We start from the raw sequence: 23,922 nt of genomic DNA on the forward strand, positions 1-23,922 counted from the left end.
GAATGTGCCTGTAAAACTAATATTAGGATGAGATGTCAAACAGATACTGTGAGAAAACTTGTCAGTCGGTAAGCTGCTAGGCTGAAGAGAGTTACACTGTTGGAAGACTCTTTTTACAAGTATTAGAGCATCTGAAACAAACTTCTGATTAAACTTGTGAATAAAACCAACCTTTTTTTTTTCTTTTTTGCAAACAACAACAAATGAAGTTAGAGTCACAGAATTATTGCAACAGGAAAGGTAAAAAAAAAAAAAAAAGAGTAAACCACATCTGTCTCTCCTTCACCATGTCTCCTCTGACTTTCTTTATCACAGCCCCAAAGAAAACATCTCTCCCATTGTAAGGCTTCCAGTCTTCCCTCTCCAGAAGCCTTGCCTCCTCCTCTTTATCCTCAACATCCACCACACTGCATGTCCCTGTGATCCCCCGCCAGTATGATCCCATTTGCCCTATGTCCCTTATCCCATATGTTGACTAGAGTAGACCTACTTGTTTGCTGAGAAATAAGGTGGATCATGGCTGAGTTTTCGTTCTTTTTCCTCAGTGGGGATAGCAACAGGGCAGCTTTCCTCAGCCTATCTGCTGAGTCTCATGCCACTTGGAAGCTTAATCATCATTTTAGATCTCTTTATTTCTGATAAATTTTGTTGAAATTGGTCAGCTGTTTCAAAGCCCTTAGGTATGTATGGAGAGATGGATGGATGGAAAGAGGGAGAGAAGGATAGACAACACTAGTCATACGACTAGTTTCCTCATGAAAAAAGGATAAAGTGTTTCTAATGAAACTTGAAGGCAAATATGTCTCCAAAAGAAGCACCTAAAATTCCTATTGATTTCAATAATTAATTTATATCAATAGGAACTATACAATACAGTGTAAAATTAGCTCTAAAATAACTGTTTAGTGAAAGCATCAGTGGCTTTGTGAGCAGACCAGTAAGTTACTTTCTGAGAGTGCAAAACTAGAGGAACAACTCTGAATCTCTAGCTAAAGATATAGAAAGGATACGTGCATGAACTGTGTTGTGAAGAATAGCAGGGATCTGCAAAGACCTCTGCATATTTAAGCCACCAGAAGCGATACACAACAACCCCAGAAAACCCATACTCAAGAAAGCATCATACAATGATATCCAACTAACTCAGGCATAGCTGGAGGGGCATGAGGCTCTAGTTAGAGGATCACTCTCTTCCTTCCATTATTAGGCTAAGATATGGTTCAATCAAGTGACAGCGTCCTAATGAGTGACTGCTCCTTCAGTGGTCGCAGCCTGACGGTGTAGGTAGGCTCAACTGTGATATATCACATGACAACCTAAAACAACTCTTTGAAAGAAAAGAGTGCGCTTGGTTAGCTACGGCAGCTCAGCTAACATGTGGTAAGTGCTGAAGTCATCATCAATTTACCAAACTTGCCCAGCTGGAAGAAGTTTGGATGGGAAGACCAGAGAACAATAAAGAAAAGCAGGACAGCTCTCCTGTGGGAGGACCTGGTAAAATGGCAAGCCCACCTACTAAGCTATATTGTAAGAGCTGCATATATCAAAACTGTTCGAAACACTGTAAAGATATCATTTAAGTTCTCCTTAATGCATTCTTAAAAGGTAGACAGATCAATAAAGATTACTACCCCTATTTTACAGAGCATGAAAGTGAAGCACAATGGAGCATATTCAGACAAAGGTTGTGATTTGGAGAGTTAGCCTTCTAAGCTGGAATTGCCTGTGAGTTTTTCTCTGCAGATCACAGTACTTTTACATTTTTTTAAGGTATCCCTAGCTGAACTGAAGCTGCTTTACTGTTCATGTGACAAGATGACTGTTCACTGGGGAGGGAGGCATTTATTTACATCATTATCAGATTTCAGAATTTTTTCTAAAACTGACTTTCAGCATGAATTAAGTACAACTTTCATGGAGTGCAACGTGTAAATTTCTCCCAGGGTTTGGTGACCTAAAATATTTATGGGTCACAAATACATTCTTTTAACGTATCTCACCAAACACAAGGAATAATCCTTCTTAATTTTATCAGCAGAAACATAGCAAAGACCTCTCCTTCCTTTGCCATGTCAGTAAAGGACACAACCTTGGAGTGTCATTACTCCAATGTAACTTTAACTATCAAGGTCCTAATCCCAGCAAAGCAAAAAATGCTGCGCTGGTGTTATCAGTAATAGAAATGTTTGCATTCACATTTAAAATGCATTTCTTGGACTGCAGTTGGACATTTTATAGAATGACAGTGCTGAAGTGGACAGTTTGTAAGGTCAGAAGCAGAAGGCTATCTATATGTATTAATGTGTGTCACACACCATTCTGTACATGGCGTGCTGTACATGCACACAGCCAGAAGTGGAGCAGGGAAAACAGGGAGAGGTGTTCCAGAAGGGCAAATGAACAAATGCCCTCAGGATTGTTACCGTAGGATTTCAAGATTTTTTTTTTCCATTTTATACCAAAATAAAGTAAAAACTTGTCTGGTTAAAAACAAGACATCCACGTGTCTAGTTAACCAACAGGGCTACTGTTTATGGCATGGATCTTTGATATGGCTAAACCCAGATTCAAGTTTCCCCTTTCAAGTTCCCCCTTCTCCAAGTACCCTTTCCCAAATATCCTAGCAGCTCCCTGGTTCACACTGCATGGCTTTGTGTGAATAAATAAAATATTCACTAGGGAGGAGTGAGGAGTACTGAAACTGGATGCCCTCGTCAAACTTTGTGTGACTGTCCTGATGCTTGGCCAGATTCGTCTTCCTCTAATTTTCATGAGAAAGTCTAGCCTGGGCCTTGCTAATCTGTCCTGTTACAGTATCATAAAAGCTGGCACTTTATGAAGACAATTTAAATTTTCTGAAGAAATAAAACAAGACCATGCCATGGGCTTGAGACACTGGCATGCCACAGTACAGACTATTTAATTGCCAGTGATTTCCCTAGTGGGAAGGCATTGCTCCTCTCTAGTGACTGCTGTTATTTCACATTATATTCAAGGACAGTTCAGGAATAGCATGACAGGGACGTATCCCACAAGATACATATAGAATCACACAATCACAGAATGGTTTGAATTGGAAGGGACCTTTTAAAGATCATCTAGCCCCCCTGCCATGGGCGGGGATATCTTTTGCTAGATCAGGTTGCCTAAAGCCCCATCCATCCTCGTCTTGAACACTTCCAGGGATGGGGCATCCACAACTTCTCTGAGACACAGCAGAGGAGGCTTGTTACTCTGTCAGTGTTTCGACTCAAATTCATAAACAATCCCACCTGTCAAGCATGTTCTTGAGAAAACAAACACATCCCTAAAAGACCTCATGCTACAAAAATATAATTAAAAAAGGTTTGGGTTATTTTGTGTTATGCATGCAACCCACAAGTCCTTTTACACCTCATACAACTGAAAGCAAGCACTAAGTGTTCACAGAGGAGGTGCAAAACAGGTGTGGTATGCAAAACAACAAACAGACAGTTCTGAAAGTCCAACGGTTGATTCAAGGGACCCCCTTGTCAATGCTCCATAACCTCTAAGGGAGTCAGGCACAGTAATCTGCAGAGAGATGTTGATTAAAATAAATTACACCTGGTTGCATGTCTGAGGTACAGGTTACAGGTATAGGCACAAAATGTGGTGCAGATGTGACATTGGAAATCCTACCAAGATATTTAACGTTAATTCAGATCTTAGCTTTTTTACAGAGCCAGGGCTTTGGGCCACCTCTAATTAAAACACCAAGACTGTAATTCTGGCCCTGTTCAAGTGACAGAGTTTTGCCAGAAGCCTTGGTGGAGTCAGATTTTCACTGCAAATACTGAGTAAGATTCTTTCATTTTTGTTTATGGATTAATAGATCCAGCAATTGCATCTTGAGATGCTCAGAGAGTAAGTTTTACGGATGTTAATTTAGTTTTTTATGCTTCCCAATGTTAATTAAATTTTAAGAATCAATTATTTAGTTCTAACTGCAAAGAACATTCAGAGTGATCTTCAGGAGCACTGATTAATCTGTTAGTGTTGGTTTAGCATCCTAGGATTTCAAGATAACTGAGATTAGGCCTCTCAAATCTTACAGCCTGAATCTGCTATTGCCAAGACAACTTCCATGATTAAATGTTATTCATATGAAAGAAAGTCGTAAGGTTTGGCTTACATCTGAAGTTAATTTGTTGATCTTCTCCTACATACCATCTGTGGGCTCAGCGGTCTTTGCCTACATAGTCTTGCAAATTGTAAATTCATCTGCACTGAAAGAATAAGCACACAAGTAAAGTGAAGGTAAAATCCCAAGGAATGGAGCCAACCACGGAGGGAGAAAAATCCCAAACCTTCAGCATACCAACAAATACCTGTAAGTGTTACCCCCAATGGCAGGGTAATGTCCTAGCACTGATACACTGAAGTGTTAATCACTATTGTGCCGTTAAACAGATTTTGGTCCCTTGCCTTGCTCAGTAAAGATTTCTTCTTAGAAATGAAATAAAACCATCTGATCCCTTAAAAATGATCCCTTAAACAAGTGATCCTTAAGAAATAATAACATTTTAAAAAAATCCATTCTTATCCTTTCTTGACTGGCAACACATCCTCACGTTGAATTGCCTTCGTGGGTTACCTGGCTGTAGCTCACAGGTTGAAACTGCGGGCAGAAGCTGAGCGACTGCTCAGAACTTCTGGGCATGAACGTCTAATTGTAGCCCCATTTGTGCTGTAGATATAAACCCAGATTTTGCTTAATTGTATGAAGGACTAATTGCTGATTTCCCAGTAGTGAGTCTGTCCTTGTGGCTCCTAATAAATCAATTGTTTTTTGATATTAAGTGAAGTTACTATGATACTCTAAAATGAAGCATACAACTGCCTATTATTAAGTACTTCTCCCTTTCCCCTCATCAGAAGCAGGGATGCTGCCGTGGTTTACTGTTTTCCTAGCACAACCAAAGGAATATTACTAACAGTAGCCAAATGGATGGTTCAACTGCCTTTGTTTCTGCTGTGAAAAGGCTAAGTAAAATCAAAGGCTGACTACACTAGGTTGTTTTTACTGTCAGCCAGGGCTGACATAAAGCAAATAGTGCCATTTCATCTGAAAAAGGTCTTTAACTATGAAAAGAAAATGTTACGGTTTTTGAGTAGTATCATCAAAATGAACATTTCTGATTTTATCGATGTTACAACCCTTTAAATATTGAAGGTTAATTATTCAGTTCTGAACAACACAAGGACAATATAAAAAAAACCCAGAAAAACAGGGAAAAAGTAAAAGGAGCAACAGAAAAAATGTTCAGCAAAATGAGGCAAACCACCATATACACACAAGCTAATTTAACATCTCCAACTGAGAACAGAATGCATGAAAGTCTTACTCTTATGTAGTGAGCCAAAAAAATCACTACTTGTGAATGTTTGCTGATTCAAATACGCTTCACTCATCTTCATTTTCTAGTTCTCAAAATACAATCTGAAATGAAAGCTCACTTTGGCTTCTATTGTACGATGCTGGTACGTTTAAACTAATTTCTTCTAGTTTTACAGGGCCAAAAGCTAATTTAGCACCCCAGCAGCCATACCACCTACAGTACACAGAGCAGTGTTTATGGTTTGGTTCATTTTCTACAGTTTTTCAAATTTGCCTTCAGAAGCTGCTTCTGCTCACAGATACGTTTCTTCTTGTATGGTCACTGTATCAGCATGAGTTACTTTAAGGAGAAAATGACTGAGGAAAGGTCAGAATAATGAGAATCTGCACAGGATTCCTTAGCCTCTGTGCAGCTGTTCTTTCTTAATCACACATATATGTACTACCTATACAAATTATAAACATTTCTAAAATAAATGCTACCTCCATCAGGTTCTTCGGAGAAACAAGAATATATTTTTTGAACCTCAAGATGGGATGAGGCTAAGGCCGCCTGTCTCTTTTGAAGTAAAAGCAGTATTAATTTATGCAAAGCTTGCAAATTTCCTTTGCTGCATTATATTTCTTGATGAGAACTCAAAAAAATGGCACAACAAAATGCTATTAAGAGAACAAGGCATCAAACTGTGATACCAGAAACAGGCAGCTATGAAACTGTACTTCTGAGTCATCATTTCATGTAAGGAATTATAATTTTCAAGGTTAAGTATTGTTCATATAACATACAATATATTGGATGGTATATTGTTTGTAAGCATCATAATGGAACATTGAGTCTGACATTCTGCCTGGCTTTCTCAGCACTTTATTTTTTCAGAAAATAATGTTTGTATAGTAACATCAAACTGTACAGGACTTTATTTGTCATCACTGCAGGAATTATGTGGTAAAATTTTTCTCAATACTGTTATGTTCTGTAAGCAGAGGCATGTATACAGTCAGAAAAAAAGAATGTCTATTTTATCAAATATCCCAAATAACACAACATTTCTCACTGCAAAAATTGAAAGACATATAATTACCAAGTTAAAGATTAAAAATTATCTTCAGTGTCTGATGAACTGTTCTTTCTAAGAAATCTACTTATCAGATTTGTCTTCCTTTTAAAATCAAGAATTAAGTTAGGCATAAGGACCCTTAGAGGTCACAGATCTCTGAGTTGAGCAAAGCACTTGTTGATTTGAATTAGAGTTACACATCCTGAGGATTTCTGAAAATCAGCTAGCTAGATTCTTCTGGAAGCATTCATTATTTAAAATTCTTTGATGGATGACTTGTATAAAATATTTTAGCAATATTTTCTTTGTTGTGACAGAACAGCCATAACATGTTATGACAAAACAGCCAATACTGTCATAACAGAATTCTTATGACAAAATGGCCATAATTTCTAATAACATTTAATGATCACAAAAAGAATTCATAACTTACTGTTTTTAAAATTTGACTGCTTGTCTCCCAAACCACAAACAACTTTCCTGATTGCTGTGCGGATCCTCGTAGAGTATATACAGGCAAACACACTTTTGTATGTGTGGTTTTGATATCTTTTTTTCTGTAAGTACTCTTGAGAACAACAAATAATGGTATTCATTTTCTCAGAAAGTAAATACATAGCGACTGAGCCACCAGCATGAATTTCTAGATTTAATTACAATGTAAAAATTTTGGTAAATATTCATTCACCTCTACTTTCTTTTCATGCAGGCTGAGATTTTTGATTGTAGCCTACAGGAGTATCATTGCCACTTTGGCTTCTCTGAAGATTTCAGTCTCAACTAAGCATCAAGCATCTCGGAGACAAGAAATCCCTGCTCTGAAATAAAATTTCTCAACCTTTGCAAGCTTTGTATTGCTGTGGTGAAGGAAGAATATGCTCTGTATCCGCAAACCCTACCGTTACTTTTTGTCTTTAGATTGCAAACCATTTAGCACAGGGACTGTCCCTTTTGGGCATTAACATAATATAAATATTTACTACTACTTCTCCCTCAGAGAATAAAGAGCGGACTTGCTTACAGCCGTATCAGAATCTAACATACTGGACACAGAGCAGAAGAAAATGTAGGCATCCTTACACTTTGCAATACATGACATGCTGAGCTATTCAAGGCTAGCTTGGGAAACAAATTGCCCTTTCTCAGCAAGCCTAATTATGCCCAGCACAATGCGTGCCAACGTGATTAGGCTGCTGCCATGCTATGGTGACATTATCGGCTTTTTTGGAACTAGTTTTGATACTTTGTGTTGCACTGCACTGTACCAGCCTACTATAGAGACACTGCCTAGAGGTCAGGAGCCAGAATGAGGCAGGATTTAGTAACTGCTCTTTGATCCTGTGGCTTTTAAATAAGAGCTGCTACTGACACATAATCTTACGTAGATATGAACAAGATAATGTTCTCTACTGCCACAACAGTTCTCACTGAAATAGTGCTGTTTTCATCTTTTGAGTTGTAATATTACCCTTTCAAAAAAGGGATCTTACACACTATTATCAATGTCTGTGTCTGGGTGAGCAGAGGAATTTTTGGTGCTCTATTTTTATTTCTTTCTCTAGTTACTCCTTTTAACTTGTTTTGCAAAGACAAGAAGCTGGATTAAGGAGCTGGCAAGGTCTTAACTGTCTCCAGTGACAGTCACCGCTGTCGCTGCTTTATCTTCTGTTGCCATTCCTGAGAAAGTTATTCCACCACGAGTACTACAGTCTTGCACATATATGTTAGATTTGGAATCCTCAAAGACTAATTTTTATTTTTGATCTTCATTGATGAAATTTCTGGAGGAAAGAGGAGTGTATTCTGGACAAATGACATTGAAGCCTTAATGATGTTTTATTGTAGCCTTGACTTGTAGGTTTGGAATACCCATGGGTGTTTTCTTGGACAATTCTCCAAGATAAACTAGACTGAAATCATTAGCCATCAAACAATCTTCAGATGCAATCTTTAGGACCAAAGCTGATTAATCAGATTACAGGTCGAAGAATTTCTAGGTCATCAGTATATTCTTGAATAGTCTACTCTCATCTTCTCACTATCAAATTACATACACTATACAAAATATTTATCAAGAGATCATCAGATTTCTCAGTCTGTATCTTCTGTATCTCTTAAAGGTGAAATTAGTTAGGCATACTGATTCATTCAATCATTTCAGATTTAACCAAAATTCGCTACAAGAAGGTTAATAGATATTGTAATCAATCAGTGGCAATGATACTCAATGTTGTTGTTTACAATCATATTTCTCCAAATACTGTTATAAATCGTGAGCTTGCTGCACAGGTACAAGGACTATGGATGACACAGTAGCTATCTGTCAACCCACCACTTCAACGTTGCACCTGTGCAACAAGACACTCTTTTACATATAAAGTCACGCCCTACTTCAGCTGATGCTGCACCAATTTTAGATGATCTGGACTTTGGTTAAATAAAAGATAAAACTTTTGGTCTTACTAATCAAGAGTTGTAGCTTCTAATGTGATAGTCCACAGAAGTTTGAGGCAAGGCTGAGGGGAATAACTGTGCAAACCTTTGCACCTGGCAAGTGTACTACTGAAACACTGTTAAATTTTACATTTCATCAACAAGTTATTTTCAGGCTACTGAGAACAAACCACAATGCTAGTCACCAGTGTGACTATGGTGGAACAAACCATTCTGGATTACCTCCCTACTGTGGATCATCACTATGGAAACCAGTATTCCAGCCTATAAAGTGGAATTCTGTTGTAATGCAGCACAATTACGTGGACATTCAGGATGAAGGAAAAATTCATTTCACTAAAAAGAGGTGGAAAAATTTAGATGGGTTGTATGCAAGTTCTTGGATGGAAAATGGTCATGACTCCAAGTTTCCAGATCTGAACCTCTAGGAAAAAAAAAAAACACAAACCTTCCTGAGATCAACTATAACTTCCCTTTGTCACACAATCATCAAAGAGAGAGTTGGTTGTTCATTTCAGTACCAATGCCTCATTGAAAATTTGCCAACCAAATATAAGCCAGACTTAGTCCTTACCTTGTGAAATTTGGTATGGCTGCTGGTTCAGCATGCTGCTCTGCCAATCAGTTCACCTTTGGAAAGTCACTAAAATTCCAGTCCTCCATTCAATCATCTGTAATATGTTCGTATAAATACTATTTATCTCCCTGCCAGTACTCCTATGAGCCTTAAATTATTTTTGTAAGGCTACCTTAGAGTTATCAAGAAAAGATACCATATAAAGGTAGGGGTTTTTATGTCAAAGGTTGCTATCTCACTGAAAACACCCTCAGCTGGTTCTTTTCTTGAATGTTAGTAGCAGGAGCGTATGCTTCACTGCTTGGAAGCGCAATGGCTAAAGTATCTCACATTATCAAATGCATCATTAATCCATTTCACCTGAGCTGCCAGATAGAAGGAAAATAAAGGTGTTCTGCTCACATCTTAACAGCTTGACTTAAATTTCCACTCTGGCCACCACCCGATACAAATCACAGTTATAATAATAAGTTCTGTAATACAGATACTTAGTATATGTGATGGTATCTACCACAAATGACTGGTCCTAGCATCTCTCTCAGCACAAAACATTCTCCTGATGCAATGGCATTGAACTCAGGAGGTAGCTGTCTGTGGATCTGGAGATGAATACCCAGCATTCAGTCACTGCTCCATTTCCATTGGCCAAAATACATTTTTTGCGGTAGTTTATATAGATATTTGAGTCCCTCTCAGGGATATAAATTTATTTTGGTACACTCAAGATGTTACTAACTAAACAAATACTCCAAAAATGACAGTTAAGTCTAGCTAAATTGTTCTCAAATTTGGGGAAGACATAGCAAGAGACTGTGTTTTATGAACCTGTGAGGAGAACATGCACCTTAATTTAATAACTAATTTTTTTTTTAACAGTTTCATTCAGGGCTGGTCTGTAAGTTTGCTCAAGGAAGAGTTAAATAACTATGACTTTTCTACTAAAAGTAACAGTGCACCTGAGATAATCCCACTTCTAGCACCTACATTGCTACTGCACTGAAGCAACATGCTCCTGATACAGACAGGCATCTGAAATGTCTCTTTATGTATTTTGATATGAATTCAAACTACTTCATCTTTCTCTTCTGCTGGCAGCAGAGCTCATGTCCTTGAGGCCCGTTCTATGGAAGGTGTAGAATCACAGACACTTTGAACATTTTCTATCCTTGCATGCTGTCTGTGTATCAATCCTAAAAAGATTTCCTTTTCTTTTCTACGGTGACTTGCAGAGGGCCAAAGGTGTGGGATTCCTTTACCTTCTTGACACTAGAGGAGGGGGAGGATAAGGGCAGAGATCAGCTGTTTCCAGCATCCCTTCTCCATCTGTGTATTTGTCGCTTGTCTTACACTTACATTTAAGTCATTTTGGGCAGGCCATCATTTTTTTCTGTGTTATAACCAGTATTAGCACAGTATTCTGGACATGATACAGTGGTGCTGTACAAAGTAAATAGCAACAATCCTACTTGTAATTTTAAAAAATTGTTAGATTATGTAATATTCTCATATTTCCTCTTAGTTAAGATAACTGACGACTGTGATGCACTATACCAAGACTTGCAAGTGGGATAATATGGCTGCACTTTCTGGAACAATTTACTTGGATTACAGGTTCCTGAGGGAAGAACTAAGGGGGTGCTACTTTACCTTCATCAACACTGAAACACTCCCAGTACAAAAGGCAAATACATGAAGGTCATTTGTACACACTGTAGAGAATGTTTAAGAACATGGCTACAAGCTGGGGAAAAAAATGAAACGATAATGCTAAAAGAAACCCTTACACTTATGGTTTATTTTAAATATTTCTCTAGAGCTACTGTTTAGAGCTACTTACTCATGCAGCTGTGGCAGCTGCGGTGTCAGTGGACCTCAGTGAATTGCACTGAATAAACAGATTGTTTTCAAGTTCAGAGGACATCATTCACAGTTACAGCTACAGACCTTCTCTTCTCTTGTTACCCCAGATGTTCCTCCCCGTGAATATCCAGAGCACTTCCACAGCTCGGCTTTGCCAATTCACACTTGGCCAGATTCCGCCTCTCTTTCCTGGTGTGTAATGCCTTAATGTGAAATTATCCACATGAAGCGAGAAGGCTCCTTATGGAGTGATGTATTATACTCACTGCCTGAAGGAACCAGAGAACCTTAATGACAGGTATCTTTAGTATATGAGAATTTAAAACTATCAGTAAGGACAGTCAGATGGTGCTTCCTTCATTCAGGCTTTGCCTTAATTTGAGAAGCCTCCCTGATATCAATCCATGGAGCAAGATACTAGTTAATAAGACTGAAAATGGTAGAATCTTCTATAACGAGAACAAAGCTGATATGAAAGGGGGAAATACCAACTGCAAAATTTAATTTAGTTTTAAGTATTGTCAAAATGCATATTGTACTTACAAATGTCCTTGTAATAAATTTTTTTTAAAACAATGAAGTCTCAATAATATGAACCCTCTGTAAAGCACTTCTTATTAAATCTTGGAGCAATAGTGGAGAAGATTCTCTGGTGTATGTGAATTACAGCAGAAGAGGATGAGTGAAGTGCAAATGCCACAGCATAATTCGTATATGGAACATTTTAATTGTGGGTAATGGCAGATTTTCAATTTTATAAGTCAAGGAATTGTGCTCATTTCTGAGACAGAACTGAATATATTAACTGCCCTTGAAACAGTATCAATATTTCTTCCTGCACAGAGCACAGCACAGTAAAATGCATCAAAAGATGAAAGCTCTTTGATCCTTTTGAATGCTTAAAGATACCAGAACAGTGCCAATAAGTTTTGAAGAAGAGGCTAGACAGAAAAGAAATATTCTTAATTGCCAAGATAGCACAATATCCCAAAATAGTGACACAATGTATTAAGGACTACAAAAATATCTGTTGTTCATAGTTCTACCCCACTGAGTCTCTCAGGCCACAATGGGTTCCTTTTTCCTCGCTCTTCATTCAGGTGAAATCATTAGTATGCAAACATATTTGATCTTGACATACACAATAGCTGTATGGTTTTAGCCCTCAATATTAGGGAGAGAAAACTGTCCTGGATTATATCACAGGGTAGATCTTACAAGTCAGGAGCAGACTGAATAACTGGAATCCCAGAAATCATTTACAAGAGCCATTGAGCTTCACTCAATGGTCCACTGATTCTGCTGCACTCAATGGTCTGCTGTGGTTCTGCTGCCAGTGGCTAGGTAATATTTTCTAGGAAGATTTCATCTCTGGGCTTCTCATTCATTGATAATAATGCAAATTATCTCTGGACTCCATTTTAGTTTGGAGCTGCACTTGCATAATAGTATGAGGCCTTGCTCTGATTTGACTTCTACTAACAAAAATCAGAAGTAAATCTACTGACCTGAATACAATGACCCCTGAGACTTGAACAAGGCATAGGCTGATGCTTGGGTCTAGCTGCAGCCTGTAGTTCTTTTTAAGTTTTGAATAGTCTCAGGCTAACTTGTACCCTGCATAGCCAAGGTCTGGTTTTGACTGGTTATTTCAGGCTTTGGTTTCAGCTAAAGCTAGAAAAATGTAGGAGTTCTTTCTCTTTTTCCCTGTTCATACAGAACTCATTCTGCCCAATGGAGCAGCCCCATGCAAACCAAGCAAGTGACTCATGAGTAATTCTGGAAAGAAAGTAGGAAATGATGTTATTTCGTTTTTGGTTTCACTTCAAAATGGAACTTAAGTTAAATTTAAAATTAAATAAAAATCTGAAAAAACTGTTCTGGGTGGATTGAGCCATTCTGATAAAAACTGAAATATTTCATATTACTTTTAACCTTTCTAAACTTGAAAATCCCCTCACTAAATTTTCAAACAGAACATGTAAAAATGAGACACTTAAATCTTATCCAGACACTGTACTTTAAATTTTTACTGAACAAAATTTGTCAAAATGACACATTTTATATTTAGATTAAATGCCATTTTTCCATCAGAAGTCAACGATGAAAAAAATGTCATTCAGTTCTGCTCACAATGCTGCAGGAATTTATACTAAAAGATTGATAAATGAGGTAGTAAAATGTAATTATACCTCACTCTTTAACATAGATTCAAATGCAACACTAGAATCCTGAGGAATGCTTCTGGATACATAATAGATTTCCTTCTCTAGAGCCCACTGCATTCATTGCTGGTAAGGTCTCCAAGAGCACTTGCACCAGGGCAGGCTCCAAGAGCTCAGCCAAGGACTAGGAGCCCGATGTGCTCGGTATTGGAGAAAGAAAGGATTGAGGTAGTCCCTGTTTTGAAAAGGGAGAGGAAGCCCTAATGCTGTCAGGATGGGTAGTACGCTGGCATGCTCCAATGGCACAGAATGAAGTCCCCAGTGAATCTGTGCCTGAAAAATGCAAAAGAAGAGGATAGTCCCTTCTTTACCTCTTTCCCCCAAAGTTATATGCATTTGTTGAGAGCCTAAAACTTCCATTTACTCTATAGCTTTTAACAGGGAGTCTTTTTTTAACCTCTTGGGACGTGGGCAACCTGGCCCCTAGTTTGAGAGTTGCTACTGAGTACAGGAAAATGTAAAGGACAGTGCTCTGTCTACCATGATTCTTCCTCCAGTCCTATGCTCTGAAAATACTTACATGCATTTCTCATCCATCATCCTAGCCTGAACGATGCTCAGAAAATTCAGTGATGTCTAAGATTATAGTTAAGAGAGTCCGTGCATCTACCAGTCTCTCCTTCCTTCCCTTACCTCCCCCCCTCAACCCTTCCCCAAAAGAAAAGGAACCCATTTCCCAGATTAAAAAGAAAGATCATCCAGGCTCAACACGCATAAGATTTGTCATCCAGGCTGCTTTGCTCAGAAATGAAAACATAAAGATGTGTAAACAACAAATAACCTCAAAAAAGAAATGAGCATCTCAAAAAAAAAAGTTATCAAATATGCATTTGTTTATCACAGTCATGTTTTATGATTCAAACCTGATTCATATATATTTTATGAAGAGAATATCCATTGTGGTGGCAAAATTAAATGTATTTTGAAACTTGTATGTGACATTTATCTATCTGCTCTATCAGAAAAAAGTTGTCATATTCATTCAGACATATATTACTTTTTCAATTTCCTGTCAGTAATGTTTTTTTAATGTTCTTTAGGGTGAGACCACAGGATTTCTCATTTCTCACAACAAAGACCATAACTCATTAGAATTATGTTGATGAGTTTATACCTAAAAAAGTTGCATCTTTTTTTTTTTTTTAGAGGTGAACAATTTGCACTGTTATCCACGACAATCATGGCTTTTTTTTCTTTGAGTTTTTTTTTTTTTTTTTTAAAAGATACAGAGTCAGGTAGAGAATTGTCAGCTCCTGTTTTACAGATGTTCATCGTATAAAACACAAACTTATGGTGCAATTTTATGATGATTCAGGTTCTATTGTGAGCCACAAAAGATAACAAAGATAGCACAAGTATTGAAACTCCTTATCACATATCTTCTCTTCCAAAGGGATGATTTTGATAGAAAGTTTATATAAACCCAGTGCTTAGGAATAAACAGCACTGTGCAGCAGGCAAGGCCAAAGGGTCATAGTTAGAGAAGAAACAGAAACCAATTAAAGTGAGTTAATTGACAAGAGGCTACAGCTCCCATGCAGAAGACTGGCTGGAGAGGTACAAAGTGGAGATGGCAACTTCTTTCTTTGAGCTGCTATTAAAGCAACACTGTAATAAGAACCTTATCTTGTGTCCCATACGCTCAGTACAAGTCCTGAGACGGATGTTGAAGTGCAGTGGGTCAAGCCCTGGGTAGAAAGGCTGTTTGATTCTTATGGTTGTTTTTTTTTTTTAAAGGCTACTAATGACACCATCCACAATACAGACTAAAGTATGCTCTTTGTTGGTAAAAAATGAGGATAATTCCATGAGCAACATTTGAGTTTCATTTCTGAAGAAAAGCAGAATATTTGAAATCAAATTAGAGGATGTGCCTCCCCTTCTATATTTGGGAATAAATACGAATTTAAATAATAGTAATAATTATGGCAATAATTATGATGGCCCAGTGTTAAAAGGCTGTTGATTAGTTTGGCTTAGATATGTACCTAAAATTATTTGAACATGGGCAACTTAGGCTATTTTTTAGGACAGAAATTCGTATGTGATAAGACTCTCTCATGACATTTGTGGCATCTGTTGGTTGGAGCTGTGCTGCAAATACTTTTACACTGGCCTGTGGTCTGAGGATTTAGGGCATCCCTTTTCTGTTCTAACCAAAACAGCAGAATAAATGCCCAGAGAAATGTAAAAAGCAATCTGTCAAAGGGAGAGATTTCTTCCTCACTACTACAGGCTCAACATTTTTTTTAAAACCAGAAGAACCTCAGAATGCGAAGTCTCCATTTATGTACAATTGATTTTTAAATATCAACACCCTACAGATGGAATACTTAATCTTACTTGAAAGAAGATACTCAACATAAAGAACCTCCCTTCACATTGCTATCCATCATTTCGTTAAAGTATCAGTAAAGTTAAGCACATTTTAAATAATTCAAACAGATACCATTATCTTGGTCTCTGGGATGCTACTTCTCTATTTATTCGGGAAACACAAAGCAGCAAGCAAGCAAAACAGGAGAACAATTTAAAAAAAAATAAAATTGAAGAGTGCTTCTAGACTCATCCCAAGAATAAGACAGGTTAGCTAGTGCTGAGTTCTGTGTGGCCATCATCAGCTGCTACCAGGATCTGAGTTAAAACTCCTGTGACTGCCATGGGGAGCTTAAGGATAACATTATCAAAAGGATTCAAGTCCCTTTAAAAATAACTGGGGTGTGGTATTCTAAGGATGGAATTTATGTCATTTAATGTTAGCCACCTAACATTAGAAGTCCAGTTGTAGACTGCCATTCAACCTCTCTCTAGTTAATGTTCAGAGTGAGGAATCTCTTCAAGGTGATTCATCTCAGCCTGAAATGCATGTCTGAGACCAGCAAGATGCTTTATTCTTCAAGACTGCCTATTTCTTTCAGTGACGACAGAGAACACTAAGCAACTAGCTTAGATTTGATGCAGCCTAAGCTAACTTTCATGTGGTTAAAATTAGGGAAAACAAATTCAAAGTCAGGAGTCTAAAGAGTTGCAGGACTCTGCTGAGGACCAATGTCAATTCTAGTATTGACCTACAGCTTCTAAGTCATTTGGAAAACAGTTGCCTTTTTATTGACCATCTGAGTATCTCAGCTGTACAAGAAAGAAGGATAAAATAATTTAAAAAAAAAACTGGAAAAAAAAAATATCAGAGGCTCTTTCCAGGGAAGAGGCTCAACTTTCCTTTTTTTTTTTTTCCTTTGTGAGTTACTATTGAAATAAGACAGGGCTTTGAGAAAATTTCACTGGTTGAAAAGCTGTTCAACACATGCACAAAATGAAACCTGTTTGACCATCCTTGTCTATCACAAACATAAACACGGAGACAGAGATGATTCACTTAAATGACTTCAACTTGACTGGTAATATCTTGACACATTTCACTGGGGAGGGTATAACTTACACAGCTCTTACAAAGTAAGTTTAAAAAAAGGACACAGCAATGACTGTGGACTAAAGATTTATTAGAAAGATTCCCTAACCATCTCTTGAAAGTCAAATTTCCATGTTCTGTGCAAACTCAGTGAGAAATTGCCTTCTTGACACGATGCTCATTTATCTCCCCTCAGTCTGTGTTCTTCGAGGGCTCCTTTTGCATCATTTCTGGGTAGTATGAGGCCGATTTAAACATTTCTACATTTGTGCTGTTGCCAGAGACCATAGTGATTTACTGAATCAGGCATGCATCGTTCATGTTTGTTCCCTCTTTTCACTGCATATGATTTTAAGGAGAAATAAAAGGCAAGAGGGAGCTAAGAGTACAACTTGCCTCAGTAAATGTGTTTTAGGAGGGGCCCTTTTCATTGATGGATCAGGTTATGAGAATTTGAGCTCGACTCAGTAATACTTAACATATATATTTTCATCTGTACTCAGAAAAAAAGGCTTTTGTTGTAGCATACCTACATGTGACATTTTGTTCTCAAAATACAGGATGTAATACATTGTTGGTTAAGGACTTCCATGTAACAAAGCTCTAACTATTCATTGTTTTATATAACAGAAGCATGAAGGTATGTATTTGAACAGGCAAATGCTTCTGTCTATTACTAACAGTATTTCTAGGTCAGTAGTCTAACATTCATATTTTAAATAATTACCCTAACTGAGAAGCTGGCAAAAGCTTGTCTAGATTTTGTCCTGTACTCCCTTCCAACACCCCATTATACTCTGATATAAACATAGTTTGTGATTGCAATTTCAGAACATTTTTAATCAGCTCTTAGACTTCATAGATGAGAATCATGTCAGGGCTTCCTCTGCCTTTCTGTATCTGGTAAACTGAGCATCAGGTAGTTTTGTTCTCTTTGGACCTTAGTGAAGAAAACTTAAAAATTGAAGTCTTAACTTTTCTCAGCAGTCATTAAGTATTTAATCACAGTCGCCAGGCAGGTTTTTGTCTTGGCTGTTGTGGCAGAAATTCTCTGATGTGGTAGAGAAGAATGTGGTGTTCTTTACTAGTGCCAATTACATGCTGTTCTCATTTGAAGTTGGGGACCTTATGATTTATCTACCTTCTGTGCCCATAGATTCTTAAACTTTCTGCTTTAGCTAAAGGAGCATCTTTCAACAAGGCCCATAAACAACTTCTGTTTTCAAATTTCTGTATCTACTTGAGAGCAAATATAGGTGACTGTCTCCCACATGTGCCTCTACCTGAACAGTAGGTGGGACAGCTGGGACATTTCAGTGTATCAGAGTTATGAGACATACTCCTGGGTATAAATATCCAGAAAAACAACATGTAGGTTTAAACATACAGAGTGGTGCACTATAGGTGCTAATAATAATAGTGAGAGACTGCACATATAAGACTGCACACATCAGTATCTGTACAATTAAAATAACAGATCTATAGTGCAGGTTCCAGAAGATGTGATTTAAACACCTAAATATGGAAGTCACCTCCCAACACTTTGGAGAGGGCTGTGGAGGTGATGTTCATCAACATGAGAGACATGTCAGGAAACAGGCAGACTGTGCCATCCTGTGAGCAGGGGTTGGGAAATCTTTCCCACACAATTCCGCTAACAAACCTCAATTTTCTTGACCTTTTAAATACTTCACTCTGGCCTCCTGTGCAGAGCTGCCAATAGTACCAGTCCACATGGTACCTCCTAATAGTGAAAGTATCCTTTAACTCCTGCTTTGCAGTTATTCACTAATACTTGTATCTCGGTGAGAAATTGAACCCTTAGAAAAAGACAGGCCTAGTTTTATTCCCCAGTTAATAGATTTCAGACAATTATGGTCTGTGTACAGGCATGATTACACACTTCTAACATGATACTAGAGATAGAATTGAGGTAAAAGAGAGAAGCACGGCATCTCCCATGTCAAGACGAGAAGGTTTAGTTCATTTTCATTTGTCACCAGAATAAAGATTCAACAAATCCCAGACTTGTGACTCAAGGAGGTAATTAAAATATTTTTAAATTGGGGGCCCTGTGGGTACTTGTATCTTTCCTGAGGAGATGAACACAAAGGTCCAGATAAGTGTATGTTCAGCTGTGTATCTGTATATGTATGCACATGCATATGTTCACGTAAGCGGGGAGCAATTCAGTTGGAAAAAATGTAGACATTTACTCTATTTGAAATGTTTTAGGACTTTGTCAGGATATGGCAATAAGACTTAGAGGGAAGAGCATTTTTCTGGATTGGCCATGGGAAGCCTAATGGACTATTGTACAATATCTAAAATGGGGCTAAAGACCTACATTTAACTAACCGAATCCCAGATGCAGTGTGTGGCAAAGAGGTGTTGTCAGGAAATGAAAATGGTAGAGATAGGGGAAGCAGAACAGGAATGAGGGAATTGGATACCTTGGGATGTCTGGGGATCTGTCACCAACATTGGCACCAGGTATCTGTTCATCCGTACTCTTGTTTCCACATGGTTTTATGCTTCCACTTATGGAAGGAACCGAAAGAGCAAAAACCAGGACAGGTGAAAACAAGCTAAGGCTAATAAAAAGAATTGAGAAGGAAAGAAGAGGGAAAGTTTAGCATGGCAGATGGTGATGATTCCCCCTCAAATCTAGTGCACTGCATGAGCCCGATACCATCTTTTCACTTTGAGACTGTCTGTCTATCTGTGCTATCAAATAAGACATATCTCAGCTTAATCCACAACCTGCAATGAAGGGAGTGGATTAGGCCTCTGGAGATGATGACTAACAAGTTAAAATTAAACTTTTTTCAGTTGGGCTGCAATGACCTATTTATACAATTTCTTTCTTGCTAGCTAGCTTTTTTTAACATACCTGGCCTCTCTCATCTCTCTCTAAACTGTCTCCCTGATGTCCTCATCACTCTCTGATCTACTTCTTTATCTGCTGGGTGGATGCTAATATGACATATCCAACCTCTAAAACAAACCATTTATTTTGAAACTTGGCTATGTCAGAGTATTTGATGCGTCAAACATTAAAATGAATGTATATTTGGATATTGGGTACATCATGTCTTGATATTAAATTATCTCCTGAAAGGTGGATTGATTTTTAAACTGGCAGGATATATGTATTGCTTCCTTGAATCTCTAGCATGCAGCTAGACATGAGGGGAGATTAGGAAAGGTTCTCTAAGAAGCAGAGACAGAATTGCTCAAGGGCTATGAGTGTTTTCTTTATATTAATAAATTCTTTTTTGTGCTTAAGGAAAGAGATTCTGTCATTCTCTTCCATTATTATGTGACAATAATACATTAATCTTCTATGAGAGCTACTTATCCTAGAGATAATATTTAATTAATCTGCAAAGAAGGAAGTTTAAGTGAAAAAGGTACTTTAAAAATCATATATATTTAATAACATTGGCATAGATATTTCAAAGTCCTTTTTTTCTTTTTGATATCTGGGTCATTTGCATACATACACGCTGAAGCCTAGCACTGTCAGTATCTGAAGAAAAATGACAAACTGAGATATACTTTTAGAAAGATAGATTGAGTGTCCATTCATGGTTAGGGCTGTGATTTTTTCTGCTTGAACTTTCCCTGCCACTGTTCACAGATGCAACACATAGGAAAAGACACGCAAAATTCTTTGCAATACTTTAGATTCAAACCAGAAGACAGAGAAAGCTTCCTCTTACAGGACAACTCCTGTTCAGTGCACTGCTTGGAAGCTTGTGGGTCTGCATGTAGAAGCTTATGGGTCTGCATCTGGCTGGTTATCACTATGAGCGCTACATGAATACAACTCAGTTGTTGGCTTACTATCAAATAGTTAATCAAGTGCTCCTGCAATTTTTTCCTTTTCATGTGAAGATTGCTCAGAGAAGACATATTTTTTCATTTTCAAAATCTTCACAAGGTATTGCTAAAATATCTGGACTTCTCATCTTTTCAGATTTCAAAACAAATACTGACTGCACTGCAAATAGGGCAGCCCCAAATTTCCTCTCCTAACCTGCATCTGTAAGACATTGACATATAGATGTCAAGACTGCAGTCCAACAATGTCCTTCATTTGTGTATGAAGACTTACGACTTCTAAGAAATTCCAAACCTTCCCAAAACAACAGCAGTGTTTTACCAATAAGTCAAGGACCTTAAATATTTATAATTTTACAATAACTTCCACTTTTGACAGAGTGATATGGCTTTTTTCCCCTTCCTTTGCCCAAATAACCCTTCCTGGTTTTCTTTTTTTCTGCTATCAATGCAGTTGAGCAGAAAGTAAAATTCTGACACTGGAAAAAAAGAATTGATATATACAGGATACATTAGATCAAATCTAAATAAAACTAAGCACCATGTTACACAAAGAACTATAATCTGGTTTTGTTTTTTTTTTTTTCAGAAATGATGAGGAAAGATAACTCAAACAAACTCTCATATTTGGTCCACGATTTCCTCTGCTTACCTACAGCCTTCCTGTACTCCAGTGTGCAGAGCATTCCCTCATAAGAAGCTTTGGACAGTCTAAAGGAGAAATCCCAGATTAAGAATAGTCTTGGATTCCATTCTAATGTGAATTTCTCATACAGCAGGATTTTCATCATCTCTGGTTGGACGATGAAGTGGCCTCAAACTGTTCTCAACTTTGTCAACTCCTGAAGGCATGCAGTGATGCAATATTTTTGAGCATGACACTTACGCTGCTTGGGAAACAAAAGTAATATAGAAAGCACATTTCTTGGCACCATCTACATGCAGTGACTCTGTCTACCACTTTGTTTATGTCATCTTAAAGAATTTTTAGTGAACTAAGAAGAACTTCTGCCTTTGCCTTCAAGTTCTGTAGTCTGGTTCCCAGGAATCTAAACGTCCACCTGATGCTCCTGGATGAAAGCTAAAACTGCCAAATGTAGTCTTCCAGGATAATAATGGTCAAACCTTCTCTGTGTACAGGAGAGTTTGTTTTCAGGATAAGGTCAGGGACTTGGAGCGAATTCAAACAGTAGCTGAGGAACATTCCTGGGTTTATCACCTTTGGCGTTACCACATTCTGCTGCAAAATCTAGGTACATTTCTGTTATTTGCCTTTCTCTAATGCAAATATAAGCAATATGCACCTCTAGGAAACCCCTTCCTGAAGATTTTTAAATCCAGATGAAAATAAAACCCTAAAAGGAAAGTGAAACAAACAAAAAAATTCTTAACAAAGACAGATAAAACCAAATGGCCTTATCAAACACGTGACTCTATTCTACAAGCTTCTCCTGGGAGGAAGACGAATTTGTGACAGTCACTAGTCATGTTTCCTAATGCGTTAATGGAAGGTGATAAGATATGATGATAAGGAAGGCACTGTAAGAACCTCCATAGAGCAGAAAGATTTCATAGACTTTGATGTGTGTCACTGGTGATAACAATGAAAATTTGCCATGCTTATAACCACCTCATGATGCTAAGATGAACAGATTATAGGGGTGGTAGGTGCTTCTTTTAGTTACTAGCTAGCTTTTGTGAAAATGGTAGGTAAGGTGAACTAGTAGGTAGTTTGGTTTTCTTCTCCATGCAAAAGTAATTAAGAAGGCAATGACAAAAGGACAGGTATGTCCTGGATTTCTGACTTGAAATAATTAATTTAGATTAGAGAATAACATTTTCAAAAGTACCTAAATGCTTCAGGCTTTCAAGGCTCTCTTCAAAGTGTATTTACTCCACGTAATACGGTGTGCTACCAAGACCCCCCAGAGCTAGTAACTAATGAGCTAGATCGTATGTCACCTTGTTGAGAAGCAGAATTAATTAGTGCAGCCATAACACCATACTACCAAGGTTTTTCACTTCTGGGATCTGTGTTAGTATGGCACTGTCTGAGACACATAAATATATCGGCTCTTGGAGTTTGCTAGCAATGCTCCATTACCGTGCACAGACATGCCTTCAAGCACTAAGACTTGTAACACTGAAGGAAACTCAGGCTCTTACAGGTATATAAGTTACTTTTGAAAGTAAGACTTGGGCGCCTCCAAAAAAATCTGCGTCAGAGATACAGTACTTTGGCAGAGATCCAGGCAAGAGGCTACAAATCTGGAGTGTGAAGCTCAAAGTAAGATTTGTTGTAAGCTAGATGCAATAAATTTTGGAAACCTTTCTGGATAGCTGCTGATCATTTTCAAGATGAAAGAGATTTCAATGCACAATTATCCTTTCCCTGGTATCTGGTTGGAGACTTCAGTTGTGATCCAGTATGGCTCCAGTATGTGTTTTGTAGCAAGGAAAATTTCCACACTTTTCTCAAATAACAGTGTTCCCCTTGCAGCTCCTATTCACAACAAATATTATTTAACATACCTGCTCTTGTCCTGGTAGTTTTTTGGGAATATTAAATCTTGTTTTGGTATAATTAGCCTCACTCTCTGCCCTTGTACATTTCAATGAAACTACCAATTTCCATGACCTGAGAGTTTGATCCAGACATTTTTACATTTATGCGACTGTGGCTAAAATTGAGGTTAGATAAATAATACAGTAAAAAAAAAAAGACACAGTCAGCAGAAGTATGTTAAAAGAATTATTTGTCTTTTGATTCAAATTCACATGGGAAGTAATTAAACAAATAACCTCCTCTATGTTTAGCTGTGTGGAGAGGAAACCAATGGAAAAAAAAATCTTCCCTTACAACTGACCTTTTCTCATAATATGTGCCCTTTTCGTCCTGCAAACAGCAGAAATACATGTATTCAGCCGGCTGTAACTTTGAGAGGGGGAATAGAGAGTCAGACTCCACCCAGCAGAAATTCAATATATTAATATGAAGGTCTGTCAAAACAGATTCTCCTGGCAAAGGGTTTTCCAAGGAATGTCCTTGAATGCCAGTATTATTTGATTGTTACCAACCCTCCCTCTAGCCTCTCCCTCAAAATGCGCCTCTTTTTTTATCTCAGGCTGGACAT

At 37.8% G+C, this 23,922-nt stretch overlaps 1 protein-coding gene across 1 annotated transcript in view; it reads right to left on the reverse strand.

Moving 5' to 3' along the window:
- The window catches only part of POU6F2 (POU class 6 homeobox 2), a 316,318-nt gene that overhangs the window by 25,827 nt on the left and 266,569 nt on the right, over positions 1-23,922 (reverse strand). The window lies entirely within an intron of this gene.

The sequence above is a fragment of the Egretta garzetta genome, unplaced genomic scaffold (assembly GCF_000687185.1).
Source record: "Egretta garzetta isolate BGI_Z169 unplaced genomic scaffold, ASM68718v1 scaffold127, whole genome shotgun sequence".
Classification (NCBI taxonomy): Eukaryota; Metazoa; Chordata; class Aves; order Pelecaniformes; family Ardeidae; genus Egretta; species Egretta garzetta.